General features: G+C 31.3%; 2 long non-coding RNA genes across 4 annotated transcripts; both read right to left on the reverse strand.

The window, feature by feature from the left end:
* Positions 1-11,936: 11,936 nt before the first annotated feature.
* On the reverse strand, positions 11,937-16,414 carry LOC145333621 (uncharacterized). Of its 2 annotated transcripts, none has more exons than XR_013884556.1 (4): positions 16,380-16,414; positions 14,856-14,977; positions 13,583-13,648; positions 11,937-12,614 (listed from the first exon to the last, which is right to left on the reverse strand). It is a non-coding gene; the product is annotated as an uncharacterized LOC145333621 (long non-coding RNA). The 2 variants fall into 2 exon arrangements; XR_013884557.1 differs by having other exon boundaries at positions 16,377-16,414.
* A 3,951-nt stretch (positions 16,415-20,365) lies between these two features.
* Positions 20,366-24,843, reverse strand: LOC145333592 (uncharacterized). Of its 2 annotated transcripts, none has more exons than XR_013884540.1 (4): positions 24,809-24,843; positions 23,285-23,406; positions 22,012-22,077; positions 20,366-21,043 (listed from the first exon to the last, which is right to left on the reverse strand). It is a non-coding gene; the product is annotated as an uncharacterized LOC145333592 (long non-coding RNA). The 2 variants fall into 2 exon arrangements; XR_013884541.1 differs by having other exon boundaries at positions 24,806-24,843.
* Between the last annotated feature and the right edge of the window lie 743 nt (positions 24,844-25,586).

The following is a 25,586-nucleotide window of genomic DNA, read 5'->3' on the forward strand; positions in this document are numbered from 1 at the left end:
CTGTATATTTGTCTGTCCTTTAATCTGCAACGCCAGAACACCTCTAATCATTAATTTAGGTAGTTAGCATAATCTTATTCGATTTTTTAAAAATTATGTTGAGATAATTTTAAACATAGTATACATCCTTTTTAGTGAAGGAAAGTAAAATAGATTACCTTTTCTCTAGTGTCATTGGAATAAATTAAGTTTTAAGGAATTTTCAACATGTTTCTAAAAAAGGGTAACTTTTAGGACGTCTTTAAAAACAGCAAAAAAATAGATATTTTTACCAAATTCATGTTTAATTACATCTTAAAGGTTCCTAGCGTAAAATGCAATGGGCCTCATTGTTATCTGAAGGTTAAACATTTAAAGAGGAATACCTTAGCTCTATGGAAGACTTATTTCAGATTCTTAAACCAATGGATAAATCTATGTATTAGAGGTAGCGCCTCTAAAAAATAGGGGCCTAGTATTCAAAGAGGAAGCAATAAACCATCACAAGACTTAAACTTAAAAGTAAAGCAGCCTAAAACCTGAAGCTTGGATAACTCAATTGATTCATTGGTTAGCGAGATCTTAACGGACAAACAAAAAACTCTCTATTTTTTTATGTAATAGTAATAAATCTATGTTAATTTGCTGTTTTTTTTATTTCGTTGTTAAGTCAAAACGTTATACTTTCTTTAAAGTGTAGATTGATTAGGAATTTCTTACAAATAACCTATTTTTATAATTCCAGTTTTTAAAAAGGTATTTTCCCTTTTTCTGTTGCATTTTTATAGATTGACAAGATATAGACTGAGAGATTGACATACAGACAGACATATAGACAGTGCATGGTCGAAGCCCCCCAAACCATTAAATTGAATATAAGGTGAGGGGGAAGTTCATATGTAACCTTAGGCTAGGTATAGGGTATCCCTACAGGGTTAAGGTATCACAGCTAAAGAACCCGCAGGGTTAGAGCCATTTAAGTGTTTTACAATATGGGGGCGATAGTCAAAAAGGACTGGAAAAAATTGTATAAACTCATCAAAATATAAATATTTTCGATGTACCTAAAAAAATCTTTGTAAAAACTGTTGTAGTTAATTAATCAAAATATGAGACGTATAAGAACTGACAGGTGAAAATATTAATGTTGCCACGCGTCCGCTAGTTCACTAAGAGGTTATGGGTACGAATCTCAATAAAAATAGTTATGACAATACTCGAATCTATGACTACTGAATTCTCCATTTGGGGAAGCTTCTCATAGGTCACTATATAGTTTTAGATAGAAGTCTAGTTTGGTTTTAGTCTTTATTTTCTCCCCTTCCCTACTGTGATTAATACAAAGTCCCTTAATACTAGGGGCACAGCTACAAGCTTATTTCTTAAGTATTATTTGCTAAAAATCTATTTGCCCTTTTTAAAGGGACGCCAAAAATATTTTCTAACATCTCAATTAAAATAGAAAAATGGATGTATTATTTCTGGGATCTTACACAAGATTTTCATGTTATCTAATAAAATCTAAATCGCAGCGGGCTAAAATAACGACCCTAATCCCTTCCTTCATCCTATTTTTTTAATCTCCTACTGACCTATAAGAGAGTTTCATGTTGGCAACCTAAATTGACGACAACTTTACCCCTGTTATAATATCCACGTATATTCTATATCCATTCATAGAAATAACAAAAATACATTTTTTCTTGAATTGAATATTTCTTGCTTTATGGCGTTATCTCTTTATGTTGAAAGTTGACTAGCGGAGCTGTTCTATAACTCAGTTTACCCGTCTATCCATTTTAAATAATACTAAATTTAATGGATATAGAATATAAGTGGATATTATAACAGGGGGAAAATTGAGTCAACCCAGGTTGCTAACTTGGACATCGCAAATTGGCCAGTTCATCCATTCAGTAGGAAGGGAGGGTATGAAATAAAGGGGGTGGATGGGTAGGAAGTTGTTAATTTAGCCAGCCACACGTTTCACTTTACTAGAGTACATGATAATCTAGATAAAATCTATGATGGAGGAGAGAGAAAGATGGTGGAAAATAAATAAATAGCCTAAAACTACCCTCAGATATTTACAAAGATTTTCTAAAAGGAATTTACCGATCAGAACAAACAATTAAAAAATCTTAAGTTTTAGGCTAAAATCCTTACTACAATATGATATTCGAGACTACAATTCTTAAGGAAAAATGCTGAGATAGGTAAACCGTCGCGTCATCAAAGATTTAGTTTCGGCTGCGCTGCTCATGAAAATTATCATTTTTGTTTTTTAAAATCCAATTTTAAAATAAATACTTCTATAGAATTAAAAATATTTCAAATCACAACATATGCATGTATATTGTACTTATTTTTGTCAAATCACCGAATATAAAGCATTTTTTAGCTTATCATCGTTTTTTTAATTTAAAAGCTATTCTTTCTTTTTACAAATACTAAAAGTTATATAACTTTTAAGTTCTGTTTTTTTAGGCAAATATGGTAACGAAAAATGGATTTATAACGCCCAAGCTTTTTTTGGAGGGGGAGGGGTTAAATTCAAATTCAAATAAAAATAGTCATATTAGACATCCTGTTACTTTTATACTTCAACTGATTGCTAGAAAAATTCAAGTAAATTTAAATTCCCTTTAAAATTACTTAAAATATATTTTTAGAAAGAATATTATAGAAAATAATTGAATTCTTACAAGAATATTAGTTTTAATCTGAGGTGTCAACAGTTTTTGAAAAATCTAACCTAAGGCAAACACAAATACACGAACCCCTACTTATTCAAAATTTGACTTTGAGGGGAATCACATACTTTTTATTATTTCTGTATGTTAAAGGATACAAATCACAACTATCATATAAAAAGCTCTTCTGAAAAGCCAAACTAAAACAGTCAGATTTATTGCTTCTTCTTCTATTAGAAAAAATTGGCTTAGATAGAATGATGTTTGTAATTTTATAAAGCAATGAATCCGCATAAAACCACCTTCTGCACAACAAATGTATAAATAACTAACACCCATTACTTAAAATACGGAATTCAACAACATAATGTTGACACCCTTGATTTAAAATAGACATAACAGAGGATTTAATTTTGTTATTACAACTCTTTTTATGACAAGAATTCTAGGAAAGGGGGAAATTAAGTTTTCATGGACTACATTTGTATAGATTTTAACTATTAGTTAAATTCAATTAATTAGAGGGTCCAACTCAACCCCCACCCTCCCCCCACAATCTCATTCAAGCTAAGGTCATTTCTATGAAAGTGAATACCTACTCTCCCCTAAAACCACTAAAAAACTTCATAACCTATATATATGTAGATTTTTTTAAAGGAGAACATCATGTTAAAAACTTAAAATTACTAGAAATCATTTGATCAGCTTTTTGATAATGAATAAAAAGAACGTCCGCTTTATATGTTACGAAGGGCTACGCATCCCGCCTCTCGGGGCGCTGTATTTAAAGAGGCAGAGGGAGGGGGCTAGAATAATAGCTTAAAACCTTCTCATAACATAAATGTGAAGATAAAATGGCCTAAAATAATCATGGGAGCTATATGAATATTACCTAAAAAAAGAGACCTCAATCGGATTAGTAGTTTAAGATCTTAAGCTTTAGACAAAAATCTAAAATTATTAGATTGAAATTTTTTTATTATTTCTACAAGTCCAGGATCATTTAACAATGTAGATTTTTTCACATAAATGTTTTTGATGGATGTTATCATCCTTGTTAAACTTTAAAATTAGTTGTTTGTTAATTTGTATTATTTCTTACAACCTGCCAAAATTAACAACTAACAAAATCTGAAACTAATTATCTTGTAATGAGTTGTTTCACTTTTTACACCTTTTTTACATCGACAGTTGTACCATTTATTTAACTCATGAAATAAGTTTTGAAACAAATATAAGTAATAAATGTATAACTATAGATGTATAACCCAGACATCTACAAGGATCCATTGATGTGAACCTTTTTTGCATGTCATCAAATTGCTTTCTTCCATTTTGTAGCGACTTGGCTGTGTTTATATTCCAGACGCTATTGACTGATATTCAAAGTCCCAATTCGGCACAGGGTCCACGGGGTAGGGATATAATTTCATTTAACCCCTTCCCCCTCTATTCTTTTACATTAAGTAACGCAGCAATATCAAGATATTTTTATCATGATTTGTTGAGGACTACAAAAACCCTTTTCGATTGATAATTTAATTCATGAGATATAGCATATCCTTTTACATTAATCGTTGAATTGGTTTCTTTTAATGTAAAAAGTACAATACAACTATTGTTCACTAAATGAAATAAAACCAAAAACAATTGAAAAAATTCAAATCTAATGAAATCATTCAATCATGCAAAAAAAGATCTTTTACTTCTTAAAATATCAGCTTTACATAAAAATGGAAATATTGTAGAAAATAGTAATTTTATAAAATAAATACAATAAATCTAAAAAAAATATTCCAAATGAACATTATAGCTCAATATTTGAAATTTACTCATTTTAAAAATTCATTTCCCCGGTGTTCAAACATTTTTGCTGTTATTATATCTATATAATAGCGAATGCTCCACTAGCAACCTAGGCTCTGTTTTCAAAGGTACACAATAAGATTAAATAACAAAATAGCCGAAAACTATATAGAACCCTATTTGAAGCTTCCCTAAACTTTCCCCTTTGTTGTATTCATAATTAAATTAGACTATATTGAAATTATTAGTCGACACAAAGCTTCTAGGCTTGACAAGGATAAAAAAGGAGTGCTTTCATTAGTTGTTATTGCTATTTAAAAATACTTGCAGCTGCGCTCTTAGATTCAAGGAGCTTGTTATTCGAAGGAGCAATGAATGCAGGAAAATTAAATAGCTTAAAACTATCCAGGGACCTATAAGAAGAAGTTCAGTAGTTATCGAAATCTTAAGCTACAGACAAAAAACCTAACTACTTTATATCATAGGTTAGAATATTTTGCTGGTAAGAGGGAACACCTTTTCCCCTTCTAGATGCAAGAATTTTGACGTTGCTAGAAATCTACCAATTTTAAAGTAAGAAATGATAGAAGTTTAAATTATAGTTTTGAAGTTAGATAGTAAATATAGACTTGTTCAGACATAGCCAATAAATCACTAAATATGAGATTTTATTTCAGCAACCCATACTAACCTTTTTAAGTTTTTATTTATAGAAATTAGTCATTAAATAAGAAATATACAATAAAATTTAATAATTATAGCAAAGCAATCAAAATGAAAAGCTTATATAAACTAGCTGCTCTTTTGCTAACATAATTATTATTGTTTTTGTTTGAACACCTAAAATTTTTGCAGAAGACAAACAGAGTGAAAAGTAATTTGTTTAAATTTAAAACAGGCTTCTCTTATATGTGTAAATACTTAAGCCTTTCTTTTAAAGGGGAACATTTGGGCTTTTACTTTTTCTTTTGCTGGCTGCTTCTTAACTGCTATTTAGCTGCTTGTATTATTTAAAGCAGACTTCTCTTATATGTGTAAATACTTAAGACTTTGTTTTAATGGGGATCTTTTGGGATATATCTCATAAAAAATCAGAGATTATACAATTGCTAACTGCTTTTTTACTGTTTTCAAGCTGTTTTTTTGTTTTATTCTAAAACAGACTTCACTTAATTTAAAATTTTAGTGTTTGCTTTAAAGGGGGACATTTGGGCTTTTCTTTTTTAAGTCAGAGAATATTCAATTTATTACAATGTATGACTGCTTATTGACTGCTTTTTTGCTTCTGGTGTAATTTCTCTTGTAGGTGTAAACCTTCAGCTGTTGTTTTAAAAGGAAACATCTGGGATACCTCTTAAAAAGACAGAGAATAAACAATTCCTGACTGCTTCTTAACTGCTTTTTAGCTGCTTGTGTATCTAATAACTAATTCTAAAAACGCCTCTGTTAAAAATCCTAAAATTGCTCCTTCAAATTTCAACAAAAAGCGTTATTACAATACAAAGAATATAAAGTGTAAAAAGTGCATAAAGTAATAAAGAAATGTACTTTAAAATATTCTTAAATGGTATAATAGTTATTTCTCGTATCGTATTATAAACGGCTTTCCGCGGATATAGAATGTACAATTATAAGATTAAAACTAGTTTTAATCTTATGATTGTACATTTCTATATTCGTAGAAAACTGGATATAATACGATGCTAGACATAGTTTTTTCGTATTCATGAGAACCGGTTCCTATCCACCGGATTCAAATGAATACGAGAAAATAAATTAAAAACATAGGTAGTGCGATCTTCATATACACTTTTATTTGATTATGGGATCTTATGAAAAATTCCCTTCTGTAGATTAAATTATTTGTAGATGAGTTTGAGCACCGCTAGTTTGTACAAACCAATCAAGATTTGATGGATGCCATCAGAGCCAACGAATGAGAGAATGTCTTAATAAAACTTTGGGGACCAGCGTAATCTACAATTTTATTTCGCTCCATCCTAATTTTCTAGATACATCTGGTTTCAAGACTCTAATACTTTTTTTATCGAATCGTATTATAGACAGCTTTCCGTGGATATAAAAATAAAAAGAAGATTAATACCATTTTTTTAGCCCGAGGGACCGAAAGCCAAAACAAAACTGGTATTCAATTTTATGATTTTTATTTTAATGTTTATGGAAAATACAATGCTTTACATGAATTTTCAGTATGGCTTAGTATGGTTCTTATCTAGCGGATATTAATCGGTTCGAAGCTATACTATAAAATTCAATAAATGGCCTAATATTCAAACCTTATTTCCCTGAAATAATACGAAGCTCTTAAAGACATTACGTGCTATTCAGTTCAAGAATACAGGGATTGGCCATTGGATGAGAAATAAAATTCTCCACCAATATTAACGAATGATAGTTATTTATCGCATGGTATTATAGACAGCTTTCTTCGGATATTAAAAATATGATACTTAATTTCATATTTAAATATAAGTTAAAAATGTCTGTAATACGATGCTATATATGATTTTTCAGTATGGCAGATCCAGCGGATATTAATAGATTTCGAAGCCACACTGGAAATGTCCTTTAACTTCCTGTATTCAATTACATTTTATTATTTTAATTCCTTTAACAAGAAAAGTAAATTTTATCAGTTTTTGTTGAAAATTTAATTAATTTTTATAATAACTGTTTTTTGCTTGTAGCAAAGCTTTCACAAAACTCGAGCTATCCTATAGTCACTACAAGTAAAAGTATGTTTGGGTTTACTCCCTTTCAAGGCAACGCCTCTTAATGGGTGTCTCGTCGTTTCACAATGGATTGAGAGGTTATTTTAGGTAAAATTAGGTTAGGTGAGTTTTCCGCAGGGTTAGAGCCCCCCGCAGGAGCTAGACATAGGAGAAAAGCTACTGTGAAAATACTAACAAACGCCCCTAAAGAGGCGTTGCCACGTAAGGGACTATACCCATATGTTCTTTAATAGCACAACAATGACAATTTTTTTTCTAATATTCTTTATCTTTTTAAAAAAACAAGAATGACAACATCCATAAAAGCGAAGCACTGAAACGTTAGGACAAACGGACATTAACACTTGTATAGTGTCAGAACTGAATAATCAGATTATAAATGTATAAATATCAAAGCAAAATTGTAAGTAAATTATACATTATACACATTATACTTTGTTGTCCCAGGAATCAGTAAACCAAAAATCAGATCAATCGGATGATTAGATCAAATAAAAATTTGTTGTTAAAAAATTTAAAAAAACAACATGTTTAAAATGGACATACGGACATTTTGGTAATGATTATAGAGTTGGTACGCTTTCTAAATCGTACCTAACTACTAAAGGAATTACCATGCAAAGTTTGAAATCGATTAGACAATTCTAACATGCCTAAATTAACGAAAAAAGCTATCCGTTACGGACGTAGGGACGTACGGACGGACCGACCCTAAATATAGAAAAGCTTCGCTTTTAAAAATTAAGGTATTGCCAACCACTGAACAGAATGTGATTTACCTTTTATAGAAGCTACACAAAGGTCACAGGAAGATTTACGGCTATTAAATATTTATATTTAAGTCATGTGATAGTTTTAGGCTATTAGGCCTCAATTATGACATTTTCCGTATTTAACTACTACTATACAAATTTAAGAATTATATAAAACTTATTTAGTTGATTTACAAACCGTTTGTATAAAGTCAATGTGTAAAAAAAAAGGATAACAACATTCATAAAAGCAAAGCTGTAAAACAAGACGGTAGGACAAACGAACATTAACACTTGTAAGCTTAGCTATTAAAAAGAGCCCTTGTTCTTTTCTATCATCTAAATTTAGTATTTATTATTTTTTGTGTTAATTTGTTAAAGGGATTTAAAAAGGCACATGCTGTCAAGGTGTTATACATATTTGTTCATTTATTTTAGGCTTAACAACATATGTATATGTGTGTTTAACAAGGATGACAACATACCTAAAAGCGAAGCTCTGAAACAGTAGGACAAACGAATATTAACACTTGTAGAGTGTAAGAACTGAACAGCAGAACATTAATGTATAAGTCTAAACATAATTGTAGGTAATTTTTTTGCAAACCTGCTTAAATATATTGTTTAAGGGCATAATTAAATTTTAAGGACTTGATTATAGAGATGCTTCACTTATAATATTGTATCTTGTTGCAAGAGGAATAGAAAAATGCCTAAATCGTACCTAATTGTTATGGGAATCAGCATACAAAATTTAAAAGCGATAGAACAAATCTACTATGTTTAAATCAACGAAAAGAGCTAACCGTTCCGCACGGACGGACGGATGGACCAACCCTAATTATAGAAAAGCTTCGCTTTAAACAATAAAAATATGTGTGTGTTTAAAAAGAAAAATCAGGTATGAGACAATGAAAAAAAGATAGATGTTTATTCCCAGTGATGATAAATAAAATTACCCCTTCTATAGATTATAATTACTCGTTAAAAAGTTTGGATACAGAAATAAATGTTTAAGAAAATTTAGGTACCATAATGATTTTCAGTCCTTAATGAGCACATTTAAGAAGTTACTCCTTATTGTAGTTGCTGTGCTCCTAAAAATTCTTAGAAATATTCAGGGATCTTAATGGATAAGACAATTGATGATAAATTAAAATACATCTCCATTGATGATAAACAAAATTACCTCTTCTGTAGATTAAAATCGTTGGTTGAAAAAAATGGACACTAAGAGTTTTGAACCACTCAAATTTCAATAAAACTATCAATTTTTTTAGTCTATGAATAAGATAACTGTGAATATAAAATTTTGGGTACTAGTGTCCCCTCCCTCCCAGGAAATACCTCTCATTGTCCTGTCAAAAGTCCAGAAGGAATAAATCAGGAAATATATATTGTCAGGAGTTTCTTCAATTTAGCAAAGAAAATATGATTGTTATTTGGCGAAATAAGGTTTTTTTCTGAACATATAACTGAAAAATAAGTATAAAGGATAATTTTTGATAATAAAAACCATCCATACATTACTACTGAAATATAAATTTTAGCAAGATTTTTTAAAGTAACTAAATATGATATTATTTATCTTAGATAGCTAATTTTTATTTAGCTATTTATTGTTTTTAAATGATTAAAACCAGTTTATAAAGAAAGAAGCTATTAACGACCTTTGAATCCTTTTCTTGATTAATTGTTTTTGCCGTTTTGAATTGACATAATATTTGCATCCCTTATTGATATTTGACACTTGACAATATACAAATATATATGTCAAGGCATTCCCTCAAAACAGAAAATACATGTGTAGCCTGTAGAGGTTAAAAACCAACATTTCTATTGTGTAAAGGGGTCTTCCCCCCAAGGAAATTTTAAAAAAATATTAGATTTTGACACCCCTCAGCCCCCCACCCCTCTTCAAAACTTCCATACTCCATTAAAAAGCTTGGACGTCCTTGGTACTATATAAAAAGTCATATCTCAACAGTTTTTTAGGCATTGTGTCTAAAAAAAGGAATATACATATTATATCTGACTTCATTCTGGGATCTCAAGGGATAAGATAATGGCTGATAAATTGATGTAAATCCCCAATGATAGTACACAAAATTACCCTTTCTGTTGATTACAATTAGGGGTTGAAACGTTTGAACACAAAACAGTCAAAATTCAATAAAAGTCCCCAAAGTTATTGAACCAATCAATAAGAAAACTTTATTTTAATACTTTGGGGACTAGTGTGATAAACACCCCATTGTCCCCTTCCTTCCATGACTACATTATAATGTAATTTAAAAGAAAAGAAAAAGAACCCCGTATTACTGTCTTAGAAATCAACTTAGTGACGTAACAAAAAATTGAGGGATGAGAGGAGAGGTGGGAAAGGAAACCCCTAAAAAAGGGATGGATAATAGAACTGGTGGGATGGAAAATAGGACTGATCGATAATTTATAATTTATAAAGAAAATTTAGGAAATAATGTTACAAAGAGTACAAAATACTATAATTTTTATACTCTTTGTAAATCTGTTTTTATCTTTCTTTATTTTTCCTTCCAAAGAAGAATTAATATAGATTTTCTATAAATAAATATCGGGTATAGTCCATTTCGTAACATGGCACCTTATGGGGCGATTCTTCGTATTTTTCACAGTAGCTTTACTCCTAACCTAACCTATAAAAAGTCATTTTAAAAATACGACAAATCGCCCTTTAGAATGAGCAATAGCAATTTAGCTTTTATATTATTGTTTTCAATGCATAGATTAATTTCAATTTTTCGAGCAAACATAGTCATTTGTATAGTTTATCAAGCTTCTGTCAGCATAATAAACCAAAGCAATTTATCTATGACAAATATAAATCATTGTATGAGGGAAGAGGAGTGAGGGGGGAACCGCTTAGTTGGAACATATTGTTTTAATAGCGGCGATTTACATTGAGGGAATATATACAAAAATTTAAAGCAGATCCAAATCGGTCCAGCGGTTAGCAAGTTTGAAACATATTGTATGCCTTCTTCAGCGAATATTTCTCTTTTTATGTACCCCTTTGTATTTTCCCTAAATTTTAGGGGAAAAAATAAGGATGACAACGTCCATAAAGGCGAAGTTCTAAATCGTTACCAACGAACATAAACATTCATTAATTAAACTGAAAAATTGTAATATAAACCCTTAACGGTGTCCCCCCCCCCCCCCCCCGACCGATTAAGGTGCGGCAAGGGGCCCGACTGTTAAGGGCAAATGTATAAAAGTCGAAACAAAATTGTAGTAAATTTGTTAAAACTGCTTAAATAAAGGATATCGTTTAAGGACATAATAACATTTTTAGGAATTGATTATAGAGATGCTTCGCTTATAATATTGTATTTTGTTGTCATAGGAATTAGTATTAGCGAGTAACTGGTTAAAAATTTTAGATCATTTCTTTTATATATTTCAATGATTCAGTTTAACAAATACAAAACAAGGATGAACCTCCATAAAAGCGAAGTTCTGAAAAGGAAGGAAAACGAACAACAATACGTGTAGAGTGTCAGAACTGAATAATCAGAATATAAATGTATAAAAGTCGAATTGTACGTTTTGTTGAATGTTTAATACTTACATTTTTAAGACTTGATTATAGAGATGCTACACTTATAACATTATACTATGTTGTCCTAGGAAAAGTATTTCAAAAATCAGTTCAACCGGATTATTATATCACATAAAAATTTGTTACTAAAAAGTTGAAAATAAACAAGTTCAAAATGGACGTTTATAATGAATGATTATAGAGTTGCTACTCTTTTTAAATCGTACCTAAATGCTATAGGAATCATCATGCTTAGTTTGAATTTGATAGGACAATTTTAACATGCCTAAATTAACTAAAAAAGCTAACAGTTACGGAGGTATATACCCTAATTATAGAAAAGCTTCGCTTTAAAAAGGATAAGAAGATGAAATTATACAGTCAAACATTTTTTTATTTTTAATAAATTTTATAGTGTATTCAACATTTAACAACAAAGATGACAACATTCATAACAGCAAGACCATAAAATCTCTTAATTACTGATATTTAAATAAACATCAAAAATTAATATAAGCTTTGTTATCCGGGACCTTCGGCCCCTTGGGTCTAACAAAACTTGTTTTAATATTTTTATTTTTATTTTCTACAGAAAGCTGACTATAATACGATGAGATATATAACTATTAATACACAAAAAAAAAAAAACATTTTATACTTTATCACAATAGAAAAAACATAACAATTATAAATATTTACATCACCTAGATTTTGACAATTAAATAAAAAATGGATAAAAAAAAGTAAAACTTAAAATAGAAGGCAAACATATCTAAAGAACACAACTTCAGATTTCTTGGAAAGACTTTTTGGTTTGTTTTTGTAAGGTACATTTTTTTGTTTTTATCATTTGGAACTTTTCTTTATTTTTTTTTTAATGCAAAGTTAGATTTGTCTATGTTTTTTAATTAGTTCTTAATAAAAAAATAATTTTTAAAAAAGAAAATGCATTGTTTTCATACCCTGAGACAAATAGTTAAAAAGGTTTAAATGTTTTTTTACTTGCAATGTTAAAAAAGGGAGAGACGCCCACGGCTTCTGGGTGGCTTTTCTGAAAAAAATATATAATATTCAACATTTTATAATATTTACTCAATTCAATATTTTTTTGAGGATTCCCTTGAAGTGTCCAGTCAAGCAGAAACACCCCATTAGTTGGAAAAATTTTTAAAATAAAGTATGGGATAGTTTTTGGTGTGTTAGTATTTTATTCTAACCTAGGTTAGGTTAGGTTAGGTTGTATTGGGTTTAAGATAACCCCTCACAATTTAAACTATCTAAAATGTTAAAGGAGAAGTTTCTATTCTCGCTAGGCAATTTGAAAGCACCATTCTTTATTATATTGTTTGCATGATTGACATAGAAACAGAGGGTACACTTTTTGAAATTTCAGGTATAGTCCCTTTCGTGGCAATTCCTCTATTTCAAGCCCCTGCAGGGGGCTCTAACCCTGTGGGGACAATTGCCTATCCCTGCAGGGCAATTATCTAACTTAACCTAACCTAAAACAACCTATAAAAACTAATGTAAAAATATGACAAAACACCCTTTACGAGGCGTTGCCACGAAAGGGACTATAACCGAAATTTCTTTGATTAATAAGCCAGTAATTTTGAAACCTATATACGATATCTACCTGTAAAGTTATGATTTCTATTGTTCAATGTCACTGAATTTGGCATCCAAAGCCCAGCAAATAAGTGCCCTTTTGATTTTGTCAATAGAAATAAACCTTACTGATATCTGTCTTACCTTAAAATGTTGGGGGAAGATTAATTTATCGTCTATTTACATTTACTTATACACGGAAATCTTTAGGGATAAGACAATGGAAGATAAATTGATATATGTCCCCAATGATGATACACAAAATCATTCATTCTTTAAATTAAAATTACCCTGATTCGATAAAGGCACCCAAGGATTTTTTGTGCAAACGAAAATGATAACATAGTTATAAAACTTTGCCACTTTGGGTACCAATGTAATTTACAATACAATGTCCCATCCCTACTATACCTGTTTCTAAATTAGATTCCAAGGTATTGTTGTTAGCCTGTATTTGTCTTTCTGATTTATGCGTACCTGAAAAGGAAAATTTTATAGTCTGTTTCATGGAAAGAGAAGCAAAGGCACAGCTATACGTCCCCAGGGGTCTCTAGGGCCACTTGAGGTGGTTTTAATTGAATTCGACCCCCCTTCTCTTTTATTTTATTTGTAAAAAGATAAGTAAATCCCCCCTAATTTTTTTGAGGTTTGATCGCCTCCCATAAAATAGTTATAAACCTTCTAGGGACCCAGGAGATGATACATTGTAAAGGAGAACTGTTGTACAATTCAGTGGTTAAGGATCCCTCGGTACATACTCATAGCTAGAAATCCTGTTTATTTTTTATAAGGATAATATGTTAGATGCAAATACATCATAAATTGTCTTAATTATGACTTTTTTATGTTAAAGGGGACTATCCACGAACAAGAGCAAGTGAATATACTAGGTTTATGTTTAGTATTTGGGTTATCGACTAAAAAGTTATGGTTCACCATTGTTTACATGAAAAAACTTTGAAATGTAAAGCATTTTTTGATGCAATATCATCAAATGGTTTGTTGAGTTCAAAGGACAAAATAAAATAAAAGCATCAAATGCTGTAAATTGTTTAAAATATTGAACTTAGAACTCATCAAATTTTATGATATTGCACTAAAAGATGCTTAACATTTCAATTTTTTTTTCTCCATATAATACTATTTTTAGTCGATAAACCAAATATTAAAAATTTTATGGATCAATGCTGGAAGATGCTTAGAATCACTTGCTTTTGTTCATGGATAGTCCCCTTTTACTTTTATTAGAATAACTGGGTATAGTCTCTTTCAGAGCAACGTTCTTTGAGGGGCGTTTCTTTGTTTTTTTCAAAGTAGCTTTTCTCCTATTTCTAGCCCCTGCGGGGGGCTCTAACCCTACGGGAAAAATAGCCTAACCCTGTAGGGCAATCACCTAACTCAATTTAACCTAACCTAACCTAAAATAACGAATTGCCCCTTAAGGGGCGTTGCCATGAAAGGGACTATTACTGAATAACTGGATGTTCATTTTTGTTTTTGAGATTTACTTTTAAAAATATTAAAATTATTGGTTGAAAAGTTCTGACAATGCTTTTTTTGTTCCAATAAATATTTTATAAATGTCAATTATGTTTTTATGTTTAAAGAATAAGAGTAAATTCACGGTCATGTGTCCGATGCTTTCCCAATGTTCCCTCCCTCTCTCCCTGATATAATATTTTACCTGGCTAGCTGCATCTACTTCTGAATAGACGTATAAAGTGAACCAGAAAATTGGAACCGCTCGCTCAAGCTTCATTGCAGATATGAGTGTGACAACGTTGCACACTGGATGTTAGGTTAGGCCTGAAATAACAAGTAGGGTTGGGCCGGATATCCGGTCAACGCCGGTATCCGGCAAATATCTGGTTATCCGACCAAATTACCGGATATCAGGCCGGATAACCGGCCAAATTACTACATATTAAAGTATCACAAAAGGATATAGTCCCTTTCGTGGCAACGCACCTTAAGGGGTGATTTGTTGTATTTTTAAAATTGCTTTTAATGGGTTATTTTAGGTTAGGTTATATTTGGTTAGGTGATTGCCCCGCAGGGTTAGGCAATTGGCCCCGCAAGGTTAGAGTCCCCCGCGAGGGGCTAGAAATAGGAGGAAAGCTACTTTGAAAATACGAATAATCGCTCCTTAAGGGGCGTTGCCACGAAAGGGACTATACCCGCAAAAAAATTTCTTCATAAACTGGTGTTTTATATTATACTAGCGGTTGCGTCCCTAGTATCTAGGGATATTAGAAGGGACATGAAAGTGAAGAAAAATAACTTAAAACCTTACAACGACTTTTTTTTTGTAAAAATTAAACAGCCTAAAACCACCCTGGGACCTATAAGAAGCTTATATTTATATTTTTACTTAAACAAAGCATTTCATGTTATCTAATACTAAAATATCCTATAGTCGTACATCCTCATATGTAATATAGGTGTTCAAGTCCTGAAACTCCAGGTCTCCAGAAATCTTTAAACGGTTCCTGTGACTGCAAATTTTTACTTAAAGATTTCAAATTTTAAACTTAGGCTTTTTTATATATCTTCATGACATATTACAATTTCATAAAATCCGTTGCCGTTTACCTGCCAACCGTTGGTTTGCGGCTGGCAGCTGCCAAGTTTATGTATTGAGATTTCTAATATAAAAGGGGTAGTTTCACAAAATGCATTTGAGCTTAATTTAGTGAACCGCATATTTTTTTGCTAGTTAATGGGTTAAACTATATTTATATGGTATATTTTAGAAAGAATTTCAATTTTCTACCACGTAGTTTTGAAAATATCAAGACTAGAAAATCATCTTTTTAAAGTGCATATATCACAAAAAGACGATTTTCAAGTCATGATATTTTCATACCCTAATAACAAGGATTAGTTTTAGTGTGCGACACTTTCCATATTATGGAGAAAGATATATTAATACTTGGATATTGCACAACTTTGAGCACCCGTATAATTCTTATTCCAGTGTCCCCTCCATCACTATGTAAAATCTTTGTAAAAAGTTACTTTTCCTTTAAAACCGATTATTATCCCTGAATTAAAACCGCTTCTTAGCCATGATGAAAAAACGTGCATTGAATCTATACAATTTTTTACGAAAAATTTAAGAGACAAACAAAACTGGAATTGATCTTATAATTTACACTTTTCCAACCGCGGAAAGCTGTCTATAATACTATGCAATAAAAACTACTACCTTGTAGATCGAAACTCAACCTGTACTTCATCCTGCCGCAAAAAAAAATTTACTTTGATTTATGTTTTTGTTTGTACCGAAAGATAATCATAACTATTTTGAAGGGAGGGTACCTTCACCCTCCCAAATGTAATCGCCCCCCTGGAAAAACCCATTTTAAACCTACAATAGAAAGTGTAGGGTAGACTAAAGGAACATAGCCGCCGCGCTGGTATAAAGAAAAAAAATGAATTTCCAGTATGGCTTCGCAACTGATTGATATCCGCTGGATTAAAACCAGTTCTTAACCATACACGTATTACAGACTAGTTTCTTCTAGGTGCTAACAAAACTGGTTTTAATGTTTTCATTTTAATATCTGCTGAATATGATGCAACTTATATCAAATTAATTTCTTTTCCTGAAACCACCCGCTTGGCGTTGAGTTGTTGGAATGGAGGATACAAGTTGTTCATTCCATGGGCGACATCTGCTATAAATAATGCATTATAAAAAAATAAAAGTATCTTTCTGAAGATTGCGAAAGCGTGATACTTTAAGTTAAAGATAAATAAAATTGAAGTAAACAAGGATGACAACATTTATAAAAGCAAAGCACTGAAACGGTAGGACAAACGGACATTAACACTTGTATAGTGTCTGAACTGAATAACCAGAATATAAAAGTATAAGAGTCGAAGCAAAATTGTAAGTAAATTTCTTGAAAAACTGCTTAATACAGGATAATGTTTATGGACATACTTACCTATTTAGGACTTGGTTATAGAGTTGCTTCGCTTATAATATTGTTCTTTGTTGTCCCAGGAATCAATATACCAAAAATCAGATAAAACGGATAATTAGATCAAATCAAAATTTAATGTTAAAAAAGTAAAAAAAATCAATATGTTTAAAACGGACATTCTTGTAATGATTATAGAGTTGCTACGCTTTCTAGATCGTACCTAACTACTACAGTAGTCATCATGCAAAGTTTGAAATCGATATGACAATTCTAACATGCCTAAATTAACGAATAAAAGCTATCTATCTTGGACGGATGGACGGACGGACCAACCCTATTTATAGAAAAGCTTCGCTTTTAAAAACGTTGTTTTACTATATAATATATCTACAAACATATATATCAAAAAATATGAAAATACAAATATGAACAGTTAATTCTGAACTAAACCGTTTTTACTTTTAATATCTTAGATATTAAGACAAAAATTGTTTTAAAATTTGACATTGTACCTTTAAAATTATATTTTATACAATAATCCAAACTGTATATAATTCACAAATATCTTCTCATTAATTGTGTACAGACTGATACTGAGACCAAAACACTGTCTGTCGAAATACACACAGATGCGCGGGCACTAACCAATTGACCCTCGGCTAGCATACATTTACTACCTCCCCCTTTTTTGGAACGTCTCTACTTTCTCACCAAATAATATTAAACTTAACATACCATGAAGAGTGAATTGTTTAATTCTTCCTTCCTTTTTAACTCCGCCATTTTTTCATTGTATAAAGACTTTCTTCCCATTTTTTACTGAAATGCAAACAATTTTTTTTTTGGAAATATAAGAATGATTCCTCTTAACTTCTACATATAGTTAGGAAGCTACATTGTAAAATGTCCCTACTGACGTAAACATTGACTTGCGATTATATTAAAAAATATTGGAGAATAGTGTGTGCAAAAATATAATATTGTACTTTGTTGTCCCAGGAATCAGTATAGCAAAATTCAAATCGATCTGATAATTAAATCATATAAAAATATGTTGTTAAAAAAGAGGAAAAATCAACATGTTAAAAATGGACGTACGGACATTTTGGTAACGATTATAGAGTTGCTACACTTTCTAAATTGTACCTAACTTATACAGGGACCACCATGCAAAATTTGAAGTCGATATAAAAATCTAACGTGCCTAAATCAACGAAAAAAGCAATCCGTCACGGACCGACGGACCGACAGACCGTCGGACCGACCCTAATTATAGAAAAGCTTTGCTTTAAAATGTATAACAAAAATGGTCTGTTTTTCTTGCCAAATCCCCGGATACAAAAATCAAAACATTAATCAGCTGTTTCAACTAACCTTCAATTTTAAAGATATTATAATACAAAATTTTTTGCAAAAAACGTTGATTTTGTTAAATAAAAAGTAAGCAAAAATATTATACAATTTATTAAATATTTTTTTATATTTTTTAAAAGCAAAAAAAATCTTAATTTCGGAGCTATATTAACAATTCTTAAAATCTTCATACTATCGAAACATCCTATTATTTTTACGTCACACTGATAATTTCTAAGACACTAATACGGTGTTCGAAAAAGAACCCCGTATTACTGTCTTAGAAATCAACTTAGTGACGTAACAAAAAATTGAGGGATGAGAGGAGAGGTGGGAAAGGAAACCCCTAAAAAAGGGATGGATAATAGAACTGGTGGGATGGAAAATAGGACTGATCGATAATTTATAATTTATAAAGAAAATTTAGGAAATAATGTTACAAAGAGTACAAAATACTATAATTTTTATACTCTTTGTAAATCTGTTTTTATCTTTCTTTATTTTTCCTTCCAAAGAAGAATTAATATAGATTTTCTATAAATAAATATCGGGTATAGTCCATTTCGTAACATGGCACCTTATGGGGCGATTCTTCGTATTTTTCACAGTAGCTTTACTCCTAACCTAACCTATAAAAAGTCATTTTAAAAATACGACAAATCGCCCTTTAGAATGAGCAATAGCAATTTAGCTTTTATATTATTGTTTTCAATGCATAGATTAATTTCAATTTTTCGAGCAAACATAGTCATTTGTATAGTTTATCAAGCTTCTGTCAGCATAATAAACCAAAGCAATTTATCTATGACAAATATAAATCATTGTATGAGGGAAGAGGAGTGAGGGGGGAACCGCTTAGTTGGAACATATTGTTTTAATAGCGGCGATTTACATTGAGGGAATATATACAAAAATTTAAAGCAGATCCAAATCGGTCCAGCGGTTAGCAAGTTTGAAACATATTGTATGCCTTCTTCAGCGAATATTTCTCTTTTTATGTACCCCTTTGTATTTTCCCTAAATTTTAGGGGAAAAAATAAGGATGACAACGTCCATAAAGGCGAAGTTCTAAATCGTTACCAACGAACATAAACATTCATTAATTAAACTGAAAAATTGTAATATAAACCCTTAACGGTGTCCCCCCCCCCCCCCCCCCCGACCGATTAAGGTGCGGCAAGGGGCCCGACTGTTAAGGGCAAATGTATAAAAGTCGAAACAAAATTGTAGTAAATTTGTTAAAACTGCTTAAATAAAGGATATCGTTTAAGGACATAATAACATTTTTAGGAATTGATTATAGAGATGCTTCGCTTATAATATTGTATTTTGTTGTCATAGGAATTAGTATTAGCGAGTAACTGGTTAAAAATTTTAGATCATTTCTTTTATATATTTCAATGATTCAGTTTAACAAATACAAAACAAGGATGAACCTCCATAAAAGCGAAGTTCTGAAAAGGAAGGAAAACGAACAACAATACGTGTAGAGTGTCAGAACTGAATAATCAGAATATAAATGTATAAAAGTCGAATTGTACGTTTTGTTGAATGTTTAATACTTACATTTTTAAGACTTGATTATAGAGATGCTACACTTATAACATTATACTATGTTGTCCTAGGAAAAGTATTTCAAAAATCAGTTCAACCGGATTATTATATCACATAAAAATTTGTTACTAAAAAGTTGAAAATAAACAAGTTCAAAATGGACGTTTATAATGAATGATTATAGAGTTGCTACTCTTTTTAAATCGTACCTAAATGCTATAGGAATCATCATGCTTAGTTTGAATTTGATAGGACAATTTTAACATGCCTAAATTAACTAAAAAAGCTAACAGTTACGGAGGTATATACCCTAATTATAGAAAAGCTTCGCTTTAAAAAGGATAAGAAGATGAAATTATACAGTCAAACATTTTTTTATTTTTAATAAATTTTATAGTGTATTCAACATTTAACAACAAAGATGACAACATTCATAACAGCAAGACCATAAAATCTCTTAATTACTGATATTTAAATAAACATCAAAAATTAATATAAGCTTTGTTATCCGGGACCTTCGGCCCCTTGGGTCTAACAAAACTTGTTTTAATATTTTTATTTTTATTTTCTACAGAAAGCTGACTATAATACGATGAGATATATAACTATTAATACACAAAAAAAAAAAAACATTTTATACTTTATCACAATAGAAAAAACATAACAATTATAAATATTTACATCACCTAGATTTTGACAATTAAATAAAAAATGGATAAAAAAAAGTAAAACTTAAAATAGAAGGCAAACATATCTAAAGAACACAACTTCAGATTTCTTGGAAAGACTTTTTGGTTTGTTTTTGTAAGGTACATTTTTTTGTTTTTATCATTTGGAACTTTTCTTTATTTTTTTTTTAATGCAAAGTTAGATTTGTCTATGTTTTTTAATTAGTTCTTAATAAAAAAATAATTTTTAAAAAAGAAAATGCATTGTTTTCATACCCTGAGACAAATAGTTAAAAAGGTTTAAATGTTTTTTTACTTGCAATGTTAAAAAAGGGAGAGACGCCCACGGCTTCTGGGTGGCTTTTCTGAAAAAAATATATAATATTCAACATTTTATAATATTTACTCAATTCAATATTTTTTTGAGGATTCCCTTGAAGTGTCCAGTCAAGCAGAAACACCCCATTAGTTGGAAAAATTTTTAAAATAAAGTATGGGATAGTTTTTGGTGTGTTAGTATTTTATTCTAACCTAGGTTAGGTTAGGTTAGGTTGTATTGGGTTTAAGATAACCCCTCACAATTTAAACTATCTAAAATGTTAAAGGAGAAGTTTCTATTCTCGCTAGGCAATTTGAAAGCACCATTCTTTATTATATTGTTTGCATGATTGACATAGAAACAGAGGGTACACTTTTTGAAATTTCAGGTATAGTCCCTTTCGTGGCAATTCCTCTATTTCAAGCCCCTGCAGGGGGCTCTAACCCTGTGGGGACAATTGCCTATCCCTGCAGGGCAATTATCTAACTTAACCTAACCTAAAACAACCTATAAAAACTAATGTAAAAATATGACAAAACACCCTTTACGAGGCGTTGCCACGAAAGGGACTATAACCGAAATTTCTTTGATTAATAAGCCAGTAATTTTGAAACCTATATACGATATCTACCTGTAAAGTTATGATTTCTATTGTTCAATGTCACTGAATTTGGCATCCAAAGCCCAGCAAATAAGTGCCCTTTTGATTTTGTCAATAGAAATAAACCTTACTGATATCTGTCTTACCTTAAAATGTTGGGGGAAGATTAATTTATCGTCTATTTACATTTACTTATACACGGAAATCTTTAGGGATAAGACAATGGAAGATAAATTGATATATGTCCCCAATGATGATACACAAAATCATTCATTCTTTAAATTAAAATTACCCTGATTCGATAAAGGCACCCAAGGATTTTTTGTGCAAACGAAAATGATAACATAGTTATAAAACTTTGCCACTTTGGGTACCAATGTAATTTACAATACAATGTCCCATCCCTACTATACCTGTTTCTAAATTAGATTCCAAGGTATTGTTGTTAGCCTGTATTTGTCTTTCTGATTTATGCGTACCTGAAAAGGAAAATTTTATAGTCTGTTTCATGGAAAGAGAAGCAAAGGCACAGCTATACGTCCCCAGGGGTCTCTAGGGCCACTTGAGGTGGTTTTAATTGAATTCGACCCCCCTTCTCTTTTATTTTATTTGTAAAAAGATAAGTAAATCCCCCCTAATTTTTTTGAGGTTTGATCGCCTCCCATAAAATAGTTATAAACCTTCTAGGGACCCAGGAGATGATACATTGTAAAGGAGAACTGTTGTACAATTCAGTGGTTAAGGATCCCTCGGTACATACTCATAGCTAGAAATCCTGTTTATTTTTTATAAGGATAATATGTTAGATGCAAATACATCATAAATTGTCTTAATTATGACTTTTTTATGTTAAAGGGGACTATCCACGAACAAGAGCAAGTGAATATACTAGGTTTATGTTTAGTATTTGGGTTATCGACTAAAAAGTTATGGTTCACCATTGTTTACATGAAAAAACTTTGAAATGTAAAGCATTTTTTGATGCAATATCATCAAATGGTTTGTTGAGTTCAAAGGACAAAATAAAATAAAAGCATCAAATGCTGTAAATTGTTTAAAATATTGAACTTAGAACTCATCAAATTTTATGATATTGCACTAAAAGATGCTTAACATTTCAATTTTTTTTTCTCCATATAATACTATTTTTAGTCGATAAACCAAATATTAAAAATTTTATGGATCAATGCTGGAAGATGCTTAGAATCACTTGCTTTTGTTCATGGATAGTCCCCTTTTACTTTTATTAGAATAACTGGGTATAGTCTCTTTCAGAGCAACGTTCTTTGAGGGGCGTTTCTTTGTTTTTTTCAAAGTAGCTTTTCTCCTATTTCTAGCCCCTGCGGGGGGCTCTAACCCTACGGGAAAAATAGCCTAACCCTGTAGGGCAATCACCTAACTCAATTTAACCTAACCTAACCTAAAATAACGAATTGCCCCTTAAGGGGCGTTGCCATGAAAGGGACTATTACTGAATAACTGGATGTTCATTTTTGTTTTTGAGATTTACTTTTAAAAATATTAAAATTATTGGTTGAAAAGTTCTGACAATGCTTTTTTTGTTCCAATAAATATTTTATAAATGTCAATTATGTTTTTATGTTTAAAGAATAAGAGTAAATTCACGGTCATGTGTCCGATGCTTTCCCAATGTTCCCTCCCTCTCTCCCTGATATAATATTTTACCTGGCTAGCTGCATCTACTTCTGAATAGACGTATAAAGTGAACCAGAAAATTGGAACCGCTCGCTCAAGCTTCATTGCAGATATGAGTGTGACAACGTTGCACACTGGATGTTAGGTTAGGCCTGAAATAACAAGTAGGGTTGGGCCGGATATCCGGTCAACGCCGGTATCCGGCAAATATCTGGTTATCCGACCAAATTACCGGATATCAGGCCGGATAACCGGCCAAATTACTACATATTAAAGTATCACAAAAGGATATAGTCCCTTTCGTGGCAACGCACCTTAAGGGGTGATTTGTTGTATTTTTAAAATTGCTTTTAATGGGTTATTTTAGGTTAGGTTATATTTGGTTAGGTGATTGCCCCGCAGGGTTAGGCAATTGGCCCCGCAAGGTTAGAGTCCCCCGCGAGGGGCTAGAAATAGGAGGAAAGCTACTTTGAAAATACGAATAATCGCTCCTTAAGGGGCGTTGCCACGAAAGGGACTATACCCGCAAAAAAATTTCTTCATAAACTGGTGTTTTATATTATACTAGCGGTTGCGTCCCTAGTATCTAGGGATATTAGAAGGGACATGAAAGTGAAGAAAAATAACTTAAAACCTTACAACGACTTTTTTTTTGTAAAAATTAAACAGCCTAAAACCACCCTGGGACCTATAAGAAGCTTATATTTATATTTTTACTTAAACAAAGCATTTCATGTTATCTAATACTAAAATATCCTATAGTCGTACATCCTCATATGTAATATAGGTGTTCAAGTCCTGAAACTCCAGGTCTCCAGAAATCTTTAAACGGTTCCTGTGACTGCAAATTTTTACTTAAAGATTTCAAATTTTAAACTTAGGCTTTTTTATATATCTTCATGACATATTACAATTTCATAAAATCCGTTGCCGTTTACCTGCCAACCGTTGGTTTGCGGCTGGCAGCTGCCAAGTTTATGTATTGAGATTTCTAATATAAAAGGGGTAGTTTCACAAAATGCATTTGAGCTTAATTTAGTGAACCGCATATTTTTTTGCTAGTTAATGGGTTAAACTATATTTATATGGTATATTTTAGAAAGAATTTCAATTTTCTACCACGTAGTTTTGAAAATATCAAGACTAGAAAATCATCTTTTTAAAGTGCATATATCACAAAAAGACGATTTTCAAGTCATGATATTTTCATACCCTAATAACAAGGATTAGTTTTAGTGTGCGACACTTTCCATATTATGGAGAAAGATATATTAATACTTGGATATTGCACAACTTTGAGCACCCGTATAATTCTTATTCCAGTGTCCCCTCCATCACTATGTAAAATCTTTGTAAAAAGTTACTTTTCCTTTAAAACCGATTATTATCCCTGAATTAAAACCGCTTCTTAGCCATGATGAAAAAACGTGCATTGAATCTATACAATTTTTTACGAAAAATTTAAGAGACAAACAAAACTGGAATTGATCTTATAATTTACACTTTTCCAACCGCGGAAAGCTGTCTATAATACTATGCAATAAAAACTACTACCTTGTAGATCGAAACTCAACCTGTACTTCATCCTGCCGCAAAAAAAAATTTACTTTGATTTATGTTTTTGTTTGTACCGAAAGATAATCATAACTATTTTGAAGGGAGGGTACCTTCACCCTCCCAAATGTAATCGCCCCCCTGGAAAAACCCATTTTAAACCTACAATAGAAAGTGTAGGGTAGACTAAAGGAACATAGCCGCCGCGCTGGTATAAAGAAAAAAAATGAATTTCCAGTATGGCTTCGCAACTGATTGATATCCGCTGGATTAAAACCAGTTCTTAACCATACACGTATTACAGACTAGTTTCTTCTAGGTGCTAACAAAACTGGTTTTAATGTTTTCATTTTAATATCTGCTGAATATGATGCAACTTATATCAAATTAATTTCTTTTCCTGAAACCACCCGCTTGGCGTTGAGTTGTTGGAATGGAGGATACAAGTTGTTCATTCCATGGGCGACATCTGCTATAAATAATGCATTATAAAAAAATAAAAGTATCTTTCTGAAGATTGCGAAAGCGTGATACTTTAAGTTAAAGATAAATAAAATTGAAGTAAACAAGGATGACAACATTTATAAAAGCAAAGCACTGAAACGGTAGGACAAACGGACATTAACACTTGTATAGTGTCTGAACTGAATAACCAGAATATAAAAGTATAAGAGTCGAAGCAAAATTGTAAGTAAATTTCTTGAAAAACTGCTTAATACAGGATAATGTTTATGGACATACTTACCTATTTAGGACTTGGTTATAGAGTTGCTTCGCT

The sequence above is a fragment of the Acartia tonsa genome, chromosome 12, assembly GCF_053477335.1.
Source record: "Acartia tonsa isolate MP-2025a chromosome 12, ASM5347733v1, whole genome shotgun sequence".
NCBI classification, from domain to species: Eukaryota; Metazoa; Arthropoda; class Copepoda; order Calanoida; family Acartiidae; genus Acartia; species Acartia tonsa.